Source organism: Hyaena hyaena, unplaced genomic scaffold (genome assembly GCF_003009895.1).
Source record: "Hyaena hyaena isolate Hyena2069 unplaced genomic scaffold, ASM300989v1 scaffold_8, whole genome shotgun sequence".
Taxonomy (NCBI): Eukaryota; Metazoa; Chordata; class Mammalia; order Carnivora; family Hyaenidae; genus Hyaena; species Hyaena hyaena.
The window spans coordinates 2,017,172-2,025,214 of record NW_024080640.1 but is presented as its reverse complement, the minus strand read 5'-3'; positions in this window follow the sequence as shown (position 1 = coordinate 2,025,214).

Below are 8,043 nucleotides of genomic sequence, written 5' to 3'. Positions count from 1 at the left end.
TAGTAGGTGCTCAGCAAATATTTGTTGAGTGAATAAGGAACAGCTGCTCAATGATTGGTTTCGTGTATTTGTAGTTGTGGCACAACATTTTAATAATGAACGTTGCTGGGTGATACAGTTATGAGATCCGCCCCCCACCCCGGGGTAATCTCTTGCATGCACATGAGTTACTTTTACAATGAGAGGGAAAAACGTTAAAATTTTAAACTCACATTTTACAAATTGATTGCTTGTGCAACACTGACAACAGCGGATATGCAATGAGGGGAAAACAGCCAAAGTTTGGATGGGGAAATTGGGTCAAGAGCAGCGGCAGCCATGGGGGGTGGGGGGTGATTGGGCAGGCTAGGGCAGTGCAAGGCACCAGAGGAAGGTGGAGCCGAGGAAGGTAGAGCTGATCTCGAAAGATGGGCAAAGGGCACCCAAGGCAAACAGAGGCTTCTTCGCCCCCTACCCGGGTTAGGGGCCTCAGTTCTGAGTGTGGTTCTGATGCTAACTACCCACAGACCTGGGTCAAGTTACTTTTCCAGACCTCAGTTTTTCACTTCTGTGAAATGTAGGGATGAGGGAAACGATCTGTTTCCGCCTCAGAGGCGTGTGGTTCCAGAAGCTGCAGCTTGGGCGGGAGTGAGTCCGGAAGGCACTATAGACCTCTGTCCACAAGCCCCATCTGGGAACTACTGGATGAGCGATGCAGAGTAGAAAAGATCAGTATTCAAAACTATATGGACCGTATACATTAACCATGATAAATATATATAAATATGGAGAGAGACTGGCAGTATGGACTCTGAAATACTAACACTGACACTGTTTTTCATTAGGCAGTTTCTTTAATTCATTAGTCACAATAGGCTCAGTGCCAGGGACCTACAGACTTTTCAAGGACTCTTAAAAATATTTGAGATGTGGTAAAGAAAATATATTGCTTCAAGATTTTTTTTTTTTTTAAATTTGTACTTATTTCTAGGAGAGAGAGAGAGAGAGACAGCGTGGGCAGGGGAGGGCCAGAGAGAGAGGGAGTCACAGACTGAAACAGGCTCCAGGCTCTGAGCTTGCAGTCAGCACAGAGCCCGACGCGGGGCTCGAACCCACGAACCGCGAGATCATGACCTAAGCGAAAGTCGGACGCTTAACCGACTAAGCCACCCAGGCGCCCCGCTTCAAGATTTTTTAAAAGGCAAAATTAAAATGAATAAACAATCAAAGGTTCCCCAAATATGATATCATGTCAACTAGACAATTTCAGGTCAACCGAATAACTTTAAATGTGGGATACGGGTGTATTTTAATGCACTGGAGACACCCACTTCATGTAGGCTTGTGTGGGGATCGTGAAAATTCTTAAAATGGGTAGGTGGTAGATTTTGAATTAGTTTTGTAGTTTCCTGTAGTTTCCAGTTTTCTACTCTAAGTATATATAGTAAGAAGAAAAAGAGGGGCGCCTGGGTAGCTCCGTTGATTAAGCCTCTGACTCTTAATTTTGGCTCAGGTCATGATCTCACGGTTCATGAGTTCTAATCCCACATAGGGCTTGGCACTGACAGTGAGGAGCCTGCATGGAATTCTCCCTCTCCCCAGCTCTCTGCCCCTCCCCACCAAAATACATAAATACATTTTTTAAGAAGTTAAAAAAATAAAAAGAAGAAAACGTCAATGAACTTCGGAAAAGCACGTGGACGGAAAAGCCTGGGAAAATATAGGGCAAAGAAACGCCATTTCCTCATCTCCACAAAGACCAAGGACTATCTAGTCCTCTGATTTCTGTGGGTAATAATAATCAGAAGGGAAACTCAAAGTACATATTTTTAAAAGTTTTCTCTTTCTGTACTGTCAACCAAGTTGTCTAACCTGACAATTAGAATAAATCTGTGTATTGACATTTTGCTCCCTCTTTCCTTCATGTCATCATGACATTATTAAATGTTGAGACATAGAGCAAGTCTCCCTTCCTCCTGTCCTCTGGTCTTGGCTGTCACAGTGGGCTGAGAGCTGGGAGCCCAGGGCAGCTGTGACGAGCCAGGCACGGAGCAGAGTGAGCTCCGTGTGGCTTGGCAAGTGGCTGCAGGAGCACCAGGGAGGAGGCCGGCGTCTTGCCTTTGTGTCAGGGAGATGGCGGTTGGGGTGGAGGGCTGGGGAGGCCTGGGGTTGTCCTGATTTCCGGTGCTGTTTTCATTCATAATTACAACACATACTTCCCTCTCTTCTGTGTGTGCTACACACCCACATGCCCTATGTTTACACACATGTGCCCACATGGGCACATTCTATCTCTTTCTGTCAGGCTGGCACCTTTCCCCCAGACGCAGATGCCTAGACATTTCTGTTGCCAGCCGGCTGGCTGCAGGGCTCTGTTCCAAGTTGGCTATTGGAGGGCAGGGGTGCCGCTCTGCTGCCTCTTATCCCAGCCAAGAAGGGCAGAAGCCGCTGCTGGCAAAGACTGTCCAGTCCCATCCTTTCCCTTCAACGGTGATGGTCCCGGCCTTTCTAAGCCCTACCCAACCCTCAACCCCAGCCTCCCTCCCAACCCACCTCAACCCCCCCTCCCCATGCTTCCCCCAACACCCTGACGGATGCTGAAAGGCAGCTAAATTCATTTAGGATGTCAGGCTCCCAGCTCTCTCATTTGGCTCTGGAAAGCTCTCCAGCCCCTCACCTCTGGGTCTTTTGCACACTGAAGAATCACTTCTTGATGTCATAGTATTCAGTGTTTTGTCTCTCAATCGATAAGGGTTTTCTCTCTAGAGAACTTCCTGTTCCTCCAGAACAAATGCTTTACTTATTTATTTATTTCTACTGTTAGGTTGTAATCACTTTGAGAGAAAGGGTTCCTTTAAAAATTAAAAGTATATTGGGGCGCCTGGGTGGCTTAGTCGGTTAAGCGTCCGACTTTCGCTTAGGTCATGATCTCGCGGTTCGTGGGTTCGAGCCCCGCGTCGGGCTCTGTGCTGACTGCCAGCTCTTAGCCTGGAGCCTATTTCAGAGTCTGTGTCTCCCTCTCTCTCTGACCCTCCCCTGCTCACGCTCTCTCTCTCTCTCTCTCCTAGAAGTAAATAAAACATTAAAAAAAAAATTAAAAGTATATTATCTTTTTTCTCTGTGCCTTGTGCAAACCAGATGTTCAGTGGTTATCTGTTGATCAATCTCTTATCACACACGAGCAGTAAATATCAGTGAGCCCCCTGAGCTCACTCAACCCTTTAGCTAGACTGAACTTGCACCCTCCCTGCCCATCTCACCCACATCATCAAACTCAGACTTGGCCACTTGGCTCACATGCCCAGCCTGAAGCAGTGGGGCAAATCTCTTCCTCTGTCCAGCCTCAGGGTCCTCTGTTAAAATACAGGGACTGAGCTCTATAGTGCTCTACAGTTCCTTCTAGTGGATTAGATTCTATAATTCAGTGCTTTTATGGCATCCTGGGACCTTCCTGTCCTCCAGCTTCTGGAATAAATTCATAGTTGTCCCCTGCCTCTTCTGTCTCTGCAGAACAGGGAGAAATCAAGGAAAAAGAGAAAGAAGTGGATTTGAAAATCCCCCTTTCACAGTAAAGAAAACCATCAGCTCAGGGACTCACGCAAAATGAGGGCCCCCAGAAGAAGGAGCGTGGTATATAACGGGACATGTAAAGTCCAAGGGGCTCTGAGTGTGTGCATCAGGGCAGGTGTGTGCACACTTAGGAACCTTTGCACTGTCGGTGGCTCTCAGCCTGTTGATGTTCTCAACGTTGGCGTGATTCCTGCTGCCCCAGAGTCCCTGGGCATGTGGCTTTCACGGCCTCCTGGTACAGGTCACTTAGTCAATGGCATGTGACTATTGCTGTTTTGGGTACCTGAAACTGTGCTGGGCTCAATCACTGCAGGAAGTTCAAGCTCTTTGGTTGGATTAGTGAATCACCCAGTAAATAGTGGGCATGGGCTGCCTGTAGCTCCCTTACTTCTTCCAAGCCAGGGGAGGGATTACCCTCCATGCTCCCAGAGGCCAGCACACTTGAACTGCCCCTTCCCACAGATGCATTGTGAAATTATCTCCTGAGGACAAGACATCACTTATGAGTCCCCGAATGGGAGAGACCCAAAGTCAAAGTTATTCCACAGTCTGGAGACCAGACACTGGCCCGGAAACAAGCTCAGTAACTAACCTTGCATTGCTAGGTTCCCAAGTCACATTACTTGGTTCACCAAGGAAAAGATATTTTCCCATGCCAGACAAAAATGAGAAGTTGCTGCTTTCAGTAGAGCCCAGATTTCAACAAACCCTACTCCCAAGGGTGGGCTCCCCTGACCTGTCAGGGCAAGACAGAGCTGGCTCAAGCCCCACGGAGGATGTTACCTCCTCCCGTGGGAGTGATGTCTGCTGCCAGAGCTGGACTTCCTCCCCAAAGGATGGGCTCACCCTCTAAACCCTTCTCAGTAAAGTCATATTCCTGCTCCCAAAGCAGAAAGCTCATCAGTGTATACCTCTGCTTTTTCTGGCTGCTTCCCTCAGCCCAGGCCATCGGATCATCCTGTCAGAACACGCAGTAATCTGCCTCCTGCCTTCTTGCTTATCTGAAAAAGGTCCATCCCAGCTTTGCTGCTAGGCTTCTTGCATTTCCTGACTGAGTCCCCCTTCTTACATACCCAAGGTCCACTTATCCTCATGTGGTCCCCTCTGCTCTCTTACAAAATTAATATGCTAAGTCCCAGGACAGGTATGTATCTGGCATTGCCATTTGTTGCATTGAAGATTCCTTGTTTTTCTTATCAACTTTCCAAGTTCTTGATATATTAAGAAGTTGAGCCCCTTCCTGTTGTATTTATGAAAAAAAATATTTCCCTACTTGCTTTCAGTTTTGTGTATGATTGTTTTCCTCTTTTTTTTTTTACACTCGTTTATTCAACAACTATTTACTAAGCATCACTATGATAAACACTGGGCAAGGCATTTTAGAGCCTGCACCTACTTGCCTTTAGGATGCAACCTCCCTCTTAACCTTCGACTTACAGGTCCAGAAGCTTATCAGTATATTCATACTTTTGGTTGATAAAGCTCTGGGCCTTATCACTTAAATTTATATGTAGCTCACTAGTATAAGTAATAAGAAAGTAAACTGTAATTTAAAATGTATAATATATGGTTAATATAATAACTCACTATTAATAAAACTCATATGTATATAAACAGCATATTAATGAACTTCCATTTATTAGATCACAATGAGAAATAAAACCTGCTTGTGCTGAATGGTCAATGAGTGCTTTCTTTCCTCTGTACAAAAGTCTACTTGGGAATCTAAAACACAACAGGAAGTAGCTTGGGGATGTAGAATCAGAGCTGGAGGGGGGATCTCAGAGGTGAGCGTCACCAAGCTCCTTGGGCTCACTGTCCTCAGTGTTCCTACAGGAAGAGATACAGCCATGAGGCCAGACTTCTTCTGGTGGTATTTCAGGGTTAAAAGCAGCAGCTTCTGGGTCAGTGGAAGCTGAATTGAAGCTCATCTTCACAACTTCCTGACCAGGTGACCTTAGATAAATGACCTAATCTTCCTGGGGCTTGGTTTTCTCATTAGTTGCCTCTCAGTGAGAATGATGATTCTTCACCCCATAAGTCTGTTTTGAAGATTAAATGAAGTTACATAATTTCATAATGGCAAAGGATTTGGCAGTGTCTGGCACTGATGTGCTCAATCGATGTGGGTTATGTTTTATTATTATTATTATCATTAGTATTACTCTCCTTATGTTACATGTTAGAGGCTGGCTATACTGGGTGCTGGGGATGCAGCTAGGAACAGAATAGGCAGGGCCCTTGTCTGTTTCCACCTCCAGGGATCTGATGCCCTGATTCAACTCCTCATACCCACACTTGATCAAAGGAGGCTGTTTTGCAGCACCAATAAGATAGCCTCAATTCTACATGTGACCTGGTAGCTCCCTTCTTGCACTGCCTTGGTGAGAAAGTCTATTTATTTATTTGTTTGTTTATTCAAATTTTTAGGGGCGCCTGGGTGGCTCAGTCGCTTAAGCGTCCGACTTTGGCTCAGGTCATGATCTCGTGGCTCCTGGGTTGGAGCCCTGCGTTGGGCTCTGTGCTAATGGCTCAGAGCCTGGAGCCTGGTTTGGATTCTGTGTCTCCCTCTCTCTCTGTTCCTTCCCCACTCATACTCTCTCTCTCTCTCTCTCTCTCTCTCTCCTCTCTCAAAAATAAAGTGAATAAATAAATAAATTAAAGACATATATTTTTATTTTAGACAGAGAATGTGAGCGGAGAAGGGGCAGAGGGAGAGAGAATCTTAAGCAGGCTCCTTGTGGCGTACGGAGCCCCATACAGAGCTCAATCCCATGACAATGGGATCATGACCTGAGCCAAAATCAAGAGTCTGAAGCTCAACCAGCTGAGGTGCCCAGAGAAAGTCACTTTAAATCAAGGAAAATCTCAGACTAGAAGTTCTCTGAGGGCAAAAAATTAACTTATTTCTTGTTCTGCTCAATGGCATGACACATGTTTGGAAAATGACAAATGAAGAGGAAAATTTGGACACAGACAGAGGGAAGATGGCTGTGTGAAGACTGGGCCAGAGATTGGAGATATGCTGCCGCAAGTCAAGGAATGCTTGGGTTACCTGAAGCTGGCAGCAACAAGGAAGGATTCTACCCTAGAACCTTCAGAGGGAGCATGGCCGTATTGCACCTTTGGACTTCTGGTCTCAAGAACCGTGAGAAAATACATACTGTGTGCTCTGTCATGGCGTCCCTAGGGAAATCATACAGATTTCTAACACAAATTGACATCATTTACACATTTGCAGGAATGTCAGATTAACTCACTTTAGGACACCAGAAAGCTATGTTAGATCATGGGGAGGGGAGGAAGGCAGTGGGGACAGGGGGAGGCGGAATGCACTGTGGGACACTAGGCATCTAGGGGATGAGCATATCCGGGGCCAGATCAGGGGTGAGCTGGGAGCAGAGGTCCAGGGGAAGGCAAAGGCCTTAGAAGGGGTGCTTTCCCATCAGTGTCAACCAAGGAGTAACTGTGGGGACAGGTCACACTTCTGGGTTCTCCAAAGGCAGAAGTTCCCATTCTTCTGACACTAAGGACTCTTTAGCCTCATCCATTAATCCACATTTCGATTCTCTCTCCCCCCAGAATTTGCCGATCAGAGATTCTGATTAACAAGTGAGAACTAATAATAATTTATTCATTGACGTCAACTTTTACTATATGCCAGGTTTGTGCTCTTTGGTGGTGAAACGAAAGAGGTGCCTTCTCTTTTCTTCCTCAGCTAAAAGAATTCTAGTCAAAATTAAATCCCTTGACATTTCAGTTAGCTTAAGAACCCTAACGGAAGGGAGTGTATGGGTTATATCTGGATTTTTGAAGTATTGAAAATAATCCTAGGGAGCTTCGTAGCATGGATAAGGCTGATTTCCTAATTCTGAAGGGTGTAAAGAGAGTAGAGTCTTTTGTTTTCCAACTCTACGAACCCCACATAAAGATCACAGACCCTACAATACAAATAAAATTAAAGCAAGATTTAATGCCACTCCCCACAGACCTTCAGATGCAGAGGCAATGACAAAACAAAATAAAACAATAAAACAGAGGGTAAAAAGTGTTAACAAGGATGTGGAGCAACTGAGACCCTCAGGAACTGTAGCTGGGAATATAAATGTTGTTGCTCTTTGGAAAAAAATGCACTAATTCCTCAAAAAGTTACACATGGAGTTACTATATGCCTTAGCAACTGTATACTTTATATGGGTGGATTTTATTGCATATGGACTGTACCTCCATAGTAAAAAAAAAAAAAAAAAAGTCTCAAGCCCTAATGAGTAAGGATGCTGAGCATCTTTGCTCATGTATACTGGTTATTTGTTTACCTTTTTTGGAGAAAAGTCTTTGTACTCCTTTATCCATCTCTAAATTGGATTATCATTTTGTTGTTAAGTTGTAAGAGCTCTTAGATATTTTGGATACAAGTCCCTCATCAGATACATGATTTGCAAATATTTTCTCCCATTCCATGGGTGCTCTTGCTTTTATTTTTATTTATTTATT